The 12,706-nt window shown below is 40.1% G+C and overlaps 1 protein-coding gene across 1 annotated transcript in view; it reads left to right on the top strand.

Moving 5' to 3' along the window:
• LOC145403713 (PX domain-containing protein kinase-like protein) overlaps nt 1-12,706 on the top strand; it is a 1,006,790-nt gene that overhangs the window by 93,426 nt on the left and 900,658 nt on the right. The gene's annotated exons all lie outside the window — the stretch shown is intronic.

Here is a 12,706-nt window from a genome sequence, read left to right as displayed (position 1 = left end):
AGATTGTAATGTCACTGTGGGTGATGTAATGGAAATTTGTGAATGGTGACTCTGGTGGAATGATGGTGACTTTTGAATCTTGGTCATGCTGGAAGTGGAGAGGGCTACTAAGCCTAGGGGAAATACAGGGTTAAAAAGAGTTGAAATAAAATGAAAGGCCTTGAAGTTAAGTTATATGAGATACAGTGATAGGAAATCTGAGTTAGCTCTACGTATTTTGCGGTAAAGTGTGGGTATTTTTTCAGAATGGCATCCAAATAATGGACACTGAAATTAGTATACCCACTAGTTAGTTTTTGCAATTCAGAGCAGTAAAAATATCAGGGGAGGGCATTTGATCAAGGAAATGAATTTTCACCATGTAGCAAGGAAGGCCAGGAAGACAGTTAGACAAGGAGGTGAAAAATCAGCTTATATTGTGCAAAAGAGGGTTAATACAAAGAAATTTTGTGTTGACACCAGAAATTTTAGCTTTCTAAAACAGGGGGGGGGGGAATTCATATTTAAGAATATCCCTTATAAGACATTAACATGCTGTGGTGATTCTTTGTAAGGTAGTTTACCATCCCTGAGTAACCGTTTTGTAACCAGTGTAAATTGTATTGTTACCCCATATGGGGCTTGCAGTGTGGCCTGTGCAGCCTATGCTTTATTTCATATGAGGTCTGCAGCTTGGCAAGGGTTAACAAAAAGTTTTTGAAACTGTTACTGTAGTACCTTGGGGCTGTAATTTGCTTGGTAGTCATTATATCCAAGGTTGACTGTCTGGAATATAAAGAGTGTCATGCTGATGAACAAAATGTTTCTTGCTGGTACAATACCTTGTTTACAGTTTAAACATACTACATGACAAATAGTATTAGTGGGCACTTTTCAGTTTTCATTAAAACTCTATTTCTTCCTGCTAATATTTTCAAAGTGCTGTCAGCTTCATGCATCTCATATCCTTTCAGAGCCATACACTTGCCTGCCTGCCTGGCTTTTTTTTTTTTTTTTTTTTTTTTTTTTTTTTTTTTTGTAAAATCAGAGACAAAAGTCATATCTTGAAATTTGATGAAGACATCTGCTGAGAGGCTAAAGTTTTGGTGTGAACTGCTTTGCGTTGCACAGGTGGTTGGTAGCACTGACATGAGTTGCCATTTACTCCAGGTTATGAGCCTGTGGTTGCAAGCATGTTTTTGATAACTAAACGAATTAAATATATGTACAGTCGAGTCTTGTAAATCTTGGCATTATGGGACTGAGCACACACCACGATTTGAGAATTCCACAAGTTAGAAATAACCAATCTTATGGGCAAAATTAATTGTGGGTCTGTCATCTTGGAAAAGTTGCCCCCATTACCCCCAAACCTACATCAAACTTGTCACCAGCGAACACTAACAACCTGGAAAGAAAATAGTATAGCATATATAATGGGAATGAACAATATTGTACAATTCTTACCTGACTCTGATTGATGACATTGCTTGAATGGACCGGGGGGGGGGGGGGGGTTGAGGCTTGAGGCGGACTATGGTCTCTCAGCATGAGGCAAGTGTGCTGCTGCCTCCTTATCAGCCTTCATCAGGAACCCCTCAAAGTTCAGTGTGGAGACAACGGAAGCTGTGTCATTGTCGCCCTTGGGTGCCTCCATGTAGTCGTAAGTGTCATCGATTCGTTAAGATTAATTCTTTACCAAACAGGCACACCCTTTCCATATTTTCTATTGAAATGAGTACTGTATTTTACAGGTTACTTGTTGTTATTCCTGGATTACCACAGCTACTGGGCATTTTTATAGTCTTGCCTCTGAAAGCTATAGCTAAATGAGGATTTAGAATGCGTAATACACTGACATGTCCAGTCAGACCGGTGGTTGGTAAACAACGGAGTCAGTTGGAGAGATCGTCAGTAAACACTGCCGCGGGCAACCTGCCCTCTTCCTTAAATACTCCAAAATAGGTATAGCTGTTTTGATTTTTCCACTCATTTCTTGCTGTCACAATTCAGCAGTTAACAATCTGTGTTGCAGATGTACCAGAATTGCTCAACTTAAAATTGTGAGTTTGTTATACTGTAGGTGGAGTTACCATGCCCATTTGGTAAAGAATTATTTCGTTAAGAGTCAGTGATGGTGAACAACTTTGGCTTTCTTCTCACTGCCATCAATCCTCCTTATTGCCTTTAACTTTTGGGTGTACGTTAATGTTGGCCTATTCTTACCCTTCCTCAAAGAAGTTGTAGGCTTAGGAGGGTTACGATCGGCCACGGTAACACTGGGCAGGTGGGGGAGCACGGAGGGAGGGGGAAATCCTCTCGTAAACCACTCACTAACAATGGAGAGGAGGTAGTGCACTGAGCCAGATGCCAGGGCGTCAAGCGCACATGACCTTCATGCTTGGCGAGGGAGGAAAGCACTGTGATTGTCTTATACTGCATAAGAATTAAGTCCATTGGCTCCTCGATTCCAATAAGAGCGAATTCCGCTATATTACTGTCCGTTATATCGGGGTTTACTGTAAATACTATTCAATCCATAGAAAGTCTCAGGTAGTGGGGTGTTTGTAGGGAACCTCAACTTCAGAAGGAAGAGGACAATGAGCATTGTCGTAAACAGCATCTTTATTACAAACGTTTCAACATTTAAAATGTCATCATCAGTGATTTAAAAGGGGAGTAAAAAGAGTGAGAACACAAAAAAATCAATCACAATATTGCGTAAGTGAAAAAATACATAAAGACATGATATAAAAAAGAGAGAGAGAGAGAGGGGGGGGGAGGGGGGGAATGGGAAACTGTACTAAAACAGAGTTATATAACATAAAGAGGTACTGCAGACATGGTGTTATCTTGGGATGGCATATGGATCTTAATATATACTGTATTGATGTGGATGTGATAGGAAGCGATAAGAGGAACATACTGAGGTGGTTTGGCCATGTGAGAGGATGGAGGGTGAAAGACTGACGAAGAGAGTGTATGTGAGTGAGGTGGAGGGGGGAAGAGGGAGGGGGAGGCTGAGGATGAGATGGAGGGATGGGGTGGAGAGGTATATGAGAGAGGGGGGTGTGAGTTGGGAGCGGGGCAGTGAAATGGCGGGGGACAGGGCAACGTGGAGGCGTTTTGTTTGTGGCCACCCCGAACGGGATTGAGGCGCTGGCAATAAATAGATAGATTCTAGCAATCTTAAGTTAATGTTTGATGAAGAAGCTAATATTTTAAAATACTCTTTTTTAAGTGCGACATCACAAGATTCACAATGGTCTCTTACTGTTGAGTGAGGAGGGGACCCGAGTCTTCGGCCTGTCCTCCTCGACTGACCCATATGTTCGTCTGTCCAAACTTTGAAAGAATGAATTGTGCTACCAATATACCCTGCCTGGCAACCTGGACAAACAAAACAATAAACAACAGATGAACATAGATAAGTCGGAACAGGTCTTTGATGTGAAAAAATGAGCCATTTTGATTGAATTACTTGGTACAGTGAACTCTCACATTTGGTGAGTTTTTATTTGGCGAATTCACTTTTGGTGATGAGATGGGATGTACACAACACTTTAATTTGGCGACAGAACTCTCACATTTGGCGAGTTGTTTTTTGATAAAAATATAATAAAAATATATTTTATGCCAATTAACTCTAAGCCCTTGGCCACCCCGTTTGGGATACATGGCGTCTGGCAATGAATGGATGAATGAAAAATTTCAGCAGTTTTTTTATTTATCTGAATTAATTTCAACAAAATTTAGTTTGTGTTGTAAAATTAAAGTCTTGTCTTCTCAGACCTCTTGAAGTAGCCAGATTGTGCTACAAGCAGCGAATTGGACTACTTTTGGAAGCCCTGTGCTACTAAATTTTAAATTTTGCTCTCTCTCTCTCTCTCTCTCTCTCTCTCTCTCTCTCTCTCTCTCTCTCTCTCTCTCTCTGTACTGTACATAATTATGTTGGGCTACTCTCTACCAAAATTTTGCTACTTTTGATGCCTGTTTCCACTACTTTTGGTCACAAGACTCTGGCAACCCTGGTTCCAAGACATCTTTGTTTACACTTCTCTGCCAGCCACCATCACGTGCAGTACTCTTCTGTGCCAACCACCATCATGTGTGCAGCATTTTGTCTGTGTTTTATTGTGATTCTTACCTGTGCTGAGGACCTGAGAACACATAGGGCCGTACTATAAAAACCTAGGGTTTAGGCGGTCCAATGGCGACGTTCAGTCGTCAGACGTTCCTGAGCATCAGTCATCCTTACTATAAAAAATCTGGACCGTCAGTCTTGGCGAAACCCAGTTCTGGTGTTTGAGTGCCAAGACAATCGCTAAATCGGGTGAGAATGCACTGCATGAGCACTAAAAGCGTGCAAATTTTGGATGTTTCTTCTGTTTAATAAACCAGACACTTTGCTAACCCATTCTAAACTGTTATTTTTATGTAGGAAATAAGTATATTTGCACTAGAATTGGTATCAAATGATGCTAGAACGTACAAAGAGGACGCATTTACAAGCAAGATACAGTGTAATGCATAGCCTAGACTGAATTATGATTTATCCTCCTTTTGCAGTCATTTGCATGAAAATAATTATTGAGATTATCCAGACTTGATTTCATACGAGCAAAGCGAATGTAGTATTGCATTCTTCATAGATTTCCATGTTGTTCCTGGCCAGCTCACCAGTCATGAATTATACAGCAGTTTCTCCAGGTTATGTGCACCATCACTCATGCAGCAGTACATCATGTGTTCCAAAATTTATATTGCAGAATGTAAATACAGAGTTACCGGAGAATTTTTTTTTTTAGCATGGAGACTAACTTACTTCTTTACAAAGCTGGTTGAATGATGACATTCATTGCAGCACCAACATAAGAGGGATGCAGTAACACTCCATTCTTTTTCAGCTGCTTCATTTCCACACCCGTCATCCAGCCATGACCAGCAGACCACATTGGAAAATATAGGTTATAAGATGTGTGTACTGTATCAGTTGTTCTTTCAGTTTCTATATATCTAGCTATATTTTTTTCCCTACATTATTGTCACCTTCCCTGTTTGAGGTATTACTAGTAAATTTCCAGTTTAGCTCAGTAATTATGCTACTCTGAGATTCACATTCTTTATCATTACCTTTCCCTTCAAGCAGTATGCAATGATTTCCTAAGTTACATTGTATATACAGTAGCTAATTATTTCTGTCCCAGTCTACTAGACAAGCTTTCCTTTTTGTTTCCCAGAAATCATTCCACTTCTATAGTACTTTCATCCAGTTCTGTTTTATATATTCTCAGACTGTTTACTGTTCTGTTTTCCTAGCTTTCTCCTACTCTGGTCATATGCTTGATGTTTGTCTCCTTCACTAAATATATATCTCATTACTTCCTGTTTGTGTCATTGCTTAACTGCACCTTTCATGCTTTTGTATAACCCTTCCACTCTAACCAACATTCCATGACTTTTCTATACCTATCTACTCCTCCAATACAATAACTGTCATTTTATCCAATTACTGTAACTAGTTTTTATATTATATATGCATGGAACAGCCCATTTCCTTAGGCCTGTAGGTATTTGTAAGTAAGAACAGCTCTTGGGATAGAAAGATGCCTTTTATCTTTTTTTTAATTCGCATGAACAAATCTGCATTACTAACAAGTTTTGCTTTAAAGCCAACACACCTATGCTCAAATCTGAGTGCTTGATTGAAACAGGTAATATTTCAGCCAGCATCCTAACCAACCAATTCGCTCATACCGGTATCTGATAACCATACCCAACTATCTTAACTACATCAGCTTATCAATTTATTTTGGTGCAAAAAAGAATCACATTTTTCAAGAAACAAGTGATTGCACATACTTGTCAGTACCGATGAAAAATTTATGTCTTTTTTATTATCAATTTCTGAAACTTAACTGTAAGAGAGAACACTAAAACAGGTGAATAATACAAACCACACTAACCATTTACCAATGCTGGCCAAACTCTGATATGTATAATTTCAGTCATGTAATATAATATTGTATATGCACTTCTTACACGTCATTTATTCATGACTTTTCATATGCAAGAAGTGTCACACAACGATATTGTTGGACTAGAGGCAGAAGCTTACTGGCTTGCCCTCAAATGTGCCAACTAAAGCACTGAGCTGGCTAACACATAAATTTTCAAACAGTTGCTGTTTCAAAATTCTATTCAGAAAGTACACAAGTAGTCTGAAATAAACTAGAAAGCATAATTTAATATCCTAACTCAATATTACGAGCCACGTCGCCACCATAGAAGTTTTTGTTTACTAATATTCGTTACAGAAGCTTTTAGTCTTGTAAAATCTTATGAACAGCCTTGTGTTTCCCATATATATTAGCCTGCTAGGGAAAATTTGATTCCTGAATTATTCAGTTTTTATAAATGGAAAAACTGGTTATCACCTTTATGAATATTTAAATTTGTTATACGAAAGGGGGGTCTCCTGTGGCGTTTATTCTCCTGTGACATTCCAATACTATTTTGCGCCATGACCAGGTGACGAACGCCTGGCATGAACAGCAAATTTATTTATGGTACGAAAAACAGGAACGTCAAACGCTCACTTGCGTCAGTACTGGCGTTTAGTTTTTATAGTACTGCCCGTAATGGCTGATGAAACACAGAAATGTGGAATGAGTGACCTTGGCAGACCACCAACTAAGGCATCCACACACCATGCACCACGTGTACATCAAGCCCATTATTTTATTTTCTTATGTGAGTTTTTCTGTTTTGTATTGTTTCTTGGCTAAAATAAATTGAATTATGTTACCTGTGTTTCTCACATGATTTACACCCAGTAATGTTGTAATATAGGAGGAAAATCAGTCCAGTCATGCATGCTCAGAACCAATTTATTTTTTTCCCATTAGTTATTCAGTTCAGATTTGGCGAATTCCAGTTTGGTGAGTATTTTTTTGCGTCTATTACTCACCAAATGTGAGAGTTCACTGTACTGCATAATCTTAAAATCAATTTGAGGATAAAATTTAAAAAGACTGTGAATTAAACTGTTTTTCATTTGAACTGAAATATCACCCAAGTAGGGTAAACTAAGATAAAGCACCTCCTTACTAGCAGTAAAGATTGGTTATTTAGGCATGTAATGGTTGTTAAGAAAATTTCTTACAGGAGAACAAATTATCACTATAGCCATTATTTACAAAATATTTTCCTAGGAAGCAAATCTCATCATGGAATGGAGAATATGTACAGTAGATGAGAGAAAAAAATGCCCTAATGTGACAAAAGGTCTTAACAGCATTTATTTTAAACATTTTACAAAAATAACTGAAAAAACTGCTACCCAAATTGAGAAAGTAGGCTTATGGAACAAAGAACACAGGAATTTACCATTATCTCTCCTAGCCATGATATCTAAAAATGGGAGACAACCGTCAGACTCTGTTTCAACCATGAACTGTATGTTATCATGGCAAGTGTTAATATAATGCAAACAGTCTTGAGCATGGCTTGTATCTCTAAATATGACAAATGTATCATCGACATACCTTCGGTACATCCATGGTTTAATATTACTTGAACAATCTTGTAGTCATAATTTCTCATAATAATTTTTTCATTCATTCATTCATTGCCAGACTCCATGTATCCCAGACGGGGTGGTCAAGGGCTTAAAGTTAATTGTTTTACAGGGAGGGGCACTAATCCTCCACCAACCCCACTTGACACGTAGGGATGCCAACAGCATCTGGTGTTCCCAGGCGGTCACCCATCCAAGTACTAACCAGACCCAACGTTGCTCATAATAATATAAAAATATATTGGCAGGGGGTGATCCCACAGCAACACCATTAATCTGTTTGTAGAGTTCATTATTGAAAATGAACAAGGCATCCTTAACAAAGGAAAGTTCTTTGAATACATTTCTTGTCATCCCCCTGAAAAGTTGAATGTCTTTATAGAGCATTTTCAGCAATATGTTTATAGTTTCATCAATGGGTATATTCGTAAACAGGGAGGCAACATCAAAACTGAACATAAAATAAGTGTCAGGTATATTAATTTTGGACAAGGAATCTGCAAACTCATACGAGTTCTTCACTGTGAACTCGTTGGTGGTTAGGACATTCAGAAGTGGGACAGGCCACTTTGATAATTTAAATGAAACAGTATTGTAGGCAGCCATGATGGGACAGAGGGGAAGAGATGGTTTGTGTACCTTAGGTAGACCATATAACATGGCGGGAGTCGACCTCTCAGGGTTCAAGGATTTTGAATCTTCATAAGAAATAACATCAAGAGAAACTAACCTGTTGATGAATTTAGTCACTTTATCTTCTTTATTCATGGACAAAGCAAAAATTTCAAAGTACCAATAGTTTAGTAAATTTAGTGAAGTCATTTAATATTTCTCTCATTTTAAGGATATAATTAGACTTGTTTATTAGGACGACTCCTTTTTTTTTTTTTGTCGGGACAATATACAACCAGGTCTTATTTGTTTCCAAGGTTCTTCAGTTACTTAAAATCTGACCTGTTTATTATGGGAGAACACTGTTGTGGGCTTAAAACCGTAAAAAGTTTCAGAGGCTGTTTGGCTTATGCTTTTAACGACCAAATCAAATTGATGGCCTTTAGCAGTTTTAACACATTTAAATCTGCAAGATTTTCAAATGATAAGTACTATCTATAAAAAGAATGCTTAAACACTGGGAGACAAAAATCCAGGCCAAAGGATAATAGGAACTGTTCCTTTTTTGAGAGGGAATTGTCTGAATAATTAAAAACGATTTTCTGAGGGTCACTTGATTTCAGTAAGCGTTGGGCACCAATCCTGTGTAATTTCTTTTCATGTCTATTTGAAACATTGTTCCATTGTACATCAAGCTTGCGTTGCACAAATCATACTAGACAAAAATAATCTAGCATTGAGATGGAGGGTTTAAGGTTTTCACAGAACTTTTTCATATGCACTTTATGTGTTTAAATTTCTTTCTTCTTCATATTGATCTCTAAATCGAGAAGTTTTCTCCGCCATGACTTGTACAGGTCTGTATTATATAGTTTTTTTGGTATAGTTTAAAACTCAAAAATTTGGGAAAGGCATCATAGGTCTTGCAGCAGACAAGGAAAGCAGCAAACCCACCGATCCTGCCCATACCATCCAGTCCCCCAACTCCTCCCATTCCAACCCATCCTAATCCACCTCAACCCTTACCTCCATCACAACCTCCTCCTACCCCTTCCCCTCCACCCACACCACCTCCCCCCCGTGCTGCAGCAGCCAACACACATTGCACACACAACATAAACATCCTTCAGTTAAACATAGATGGCATAAACACCAAAAAACAAGAACTCACACAATTCATCAAACAACAGAACATACACATTGCCATCTTACAAGAAACAAAACTACACAGAGCATAGAAAACACCGACATTTCATAACTTCACCACCATTCGACAAGACCGGGCCGATGACAGTGGTGGTGGACTCATCACCCTGGTACACAAATCCATCAACTTGGCAGATACCAGTGCACACACAAAGTCACTTCTCCCCCCACATGACACTACAACAGAAATACAGTCAATTAAAATACGCACTGGTAACAAATCACACATAACAATCGCTAACACATACATTCCCCCCCAATCATCCCCCACAGTACCACACAATTACTCTCCACAGATACACCACATCACTAACATACCCAACATCATCCTGGGTGGTGATTTCAACACCAAGTCGTCGGCCTGGCATGTCAACAACCCTGACACAGACAAAGGGCTGGTGCTACAATCCCAGACCGATCATCTTTTCATACTGAACAATCTAGACCAACATACCCATATCCCACACCAAACCCTTTTCCTCCCATCATCTCCAGACATCATCTTCTGCTCCCCAAACCTCACCCCCACTACATCATGGAGAGTGGTCAAAATCCTAGGTTCTGATCATCTCCCAATCATCATCACCACCAATACCAGAATCACCCCAGCTGGCCACAAACACACATACACTAATTATAAGAGAGCCAACTGGGAAGCCTTTGTAACTGAAACAGAACAACATTTCGAAACACTAAACAGTACACCCATCACAAACATCAACACCGCTGTGCACACTTTCAATACAATTATACAAAACACAGACAAAAGACACATCCCTAGAGGCAACAGAAAGAGACACAACCCCAACTTCACACCAGAAATTCAAGGCCTCATCAGACAACGGGACACACTGCGACACTCCCCAACACCCCATACACAAGACACCGTACAACAAATACAAGAACTCAACACTCAAATAAACAAAAAAATATCAGAACAGCAAACACTAAACTGGAAAAATTACCTCCAAACACTTGACCACAAAACAAACATCAGCAAACTCTACAAAACACTAAACAGCATCACACTTTCCGACAGCAACACCACACAATCACACGCTGCCATCACAGACACCATACCCTCAAACAAACAACAAGCACACACTCTCATCAATCACTTTTCACAAGTCAGCCATCTAAACCCCCATCCCGAAGACCAATGTATCATCCAACGTAAGAGACAGTTCCCCACAGACCCAGACTACGCACCTTTCACTTACAACCAGACAAAGCACATCATTAACAACCTAAAGCACTCATCTGCCTGTGGACCAGACAACATAAGCAACATTCACCTAAAACACCTAGGACAACAAGGCATACAAGCACTCACCAACATATCAGACTACAGCTACACACACAAGATAATACCCAACATCTGGAAGCATGGCAATATCATCACTATCCCTAAACCCAACAAAGACCCCACATTACCCTCCTCACATCACCTCATCACACTCCTCTGCACCCCCTCTAAAGTCACTGAACAACTGGTACTACGACTAGTCACACCTCACATTCCCCTAGCCCAGTCACAACATGGCTTTAGGCCACTACACTCCACAAACACTCTTCTTGGAGACCTTACACAGAGAGTTTTTGATGGCATGAATTCAGCTAATCCACTACACAGAACACTCCCAATCACACTAGACATTAGCAAAAAATTTTTGATGCCATCCCCCGCCACAACCTCACAAACAAAATACTCAACACAAACATGCACAATAACACAAAAAGATGGCTGGCAAACTACTTAGCAGGCAGATGTGCACACGTAACATTTGCCGGTCAGTCTATGAAGATCAGAAACTTCACAAACGGTGTCCCCCAAGGATCTGTTTTGTCCCCTACACTCTTTAACCTTTACATGCACGACGTTCCCACACCCTACACACCACAGATACACATAGCTTCCTGTGTAGATGATATAACACTTACATGTACTTACCAAAACGCAAACACAGCTGCACACATCATTCAACCTTACCTCAACACACTACACGAATGGTTCACCACAAACAGGCTCAAAATAGCCCCAGCCAGATCTACAGTGACCCTTCTCACAAACTGGACAGCAGAACACAGTCACATCCCACACCTCGCCATAAACAACACTCCCCTACCACACACTCACACACCCAAAATCGTTGTTGTAACATACAATACGTCAGTGTCATTTAAACAACACATCACAAACATTAAAAATAAAATAACACCAAGACTCAATGCTTGAGGTCACTTGCCCATACAACATTTGGACACAACAAAGAAACCACCACCACAGTATACAAATAATACATACTTTCAGTGATGAATTATGCTAGCCCTGCCTGGGCTTCTAACCTCACCAAAACACACTACAACACTCTACAGACCATACAGAACAAGACCCTAAAGATAATTACTGACTGCACAGCTACTACATCCACAGACCACCTACATCAAGAAACCAAAGTCCTCAAAGTCAAGGATCGCCTAGACATGAGAGGCACCCAGTTTCTTGCTGCAGCCTTCACAAACCCACAACATCCACTACAGTACATGGCAGCACATCCACCCACACCAAGGAACATCAAAACAACACCCAGCACACGATACCATACACAAATACTGTCATCTCTCCCCCATTGCCCACCTCAGACCAGCTTCCAGAAGTATATCCACACCCAGATCACTCGCTGCTCCATTCAGTCACTTAAAGACAACACATAGCTGCATGCACAGCCTCCTGACATCCACCCTTCTGAATCCTATCTTCCTCGTGAGGACAGGGTCCACCTGGCTAGGCTGAGATGTGGGCACCATCCAGCCCTCTTAAGCTACCAGAAGAGGCTGGATGACTCCGTCACTGATGCCTGTCCAGGATGCAACACAGCACCCCATACTATTAAGCTCATTATGGAAGACTGCATTGCACACAATCACCTACGCCAACAACACAACATACACTCTTTGAGAGCTCTGTGGGAAAGCCCGGTCCCGGCCATGGCCTTCCTAAGGGACTCGGGGCTGTTCGGCCAGACTGCCTAGGGAACAACTACTACTACTGCTACAAGGTCGAGCTGTTTCTGCAGCTTAGTTGAAGAATTCTTGAATCTTCTGAACCCGTGCAGCACGGAGTGTCCATATCTTTTTTGTATAACCTCAGGTAGTGGGGTGTTCGTAGGGAACCCCAAGTTCTGAATGAAGAGGACAGCGAGCATAGACGTGAACAGCATTTTTATTACAAATGTTTTGACGTTTAAAAGATCATCATCAGTGATCTAAAAAGGGAAAAAAATAGTAAAAACATTAAAAAATCATCCACAATATTGTGTAAGTGAAAAT

Source organism: Coenobita brevimanus, chromosome 61 (genome assembly GCF_032717465.1).
Source record: "Coenobita brevimanus isolate Jiangsu-jjx chromosome 61, ASM3271746v2, whole genome shotgun sequence".
NCBI lineage: Eukaryota > Metazoa > Arthropoda > Malacostraca > Decapoda > Coenobitidae > Coenobita > Coenobita brevimanus.
Note: the sequence above shows the minus strand (reverse complement) of the source record. Positions and strands in the feature narration are given on the sequence as shown.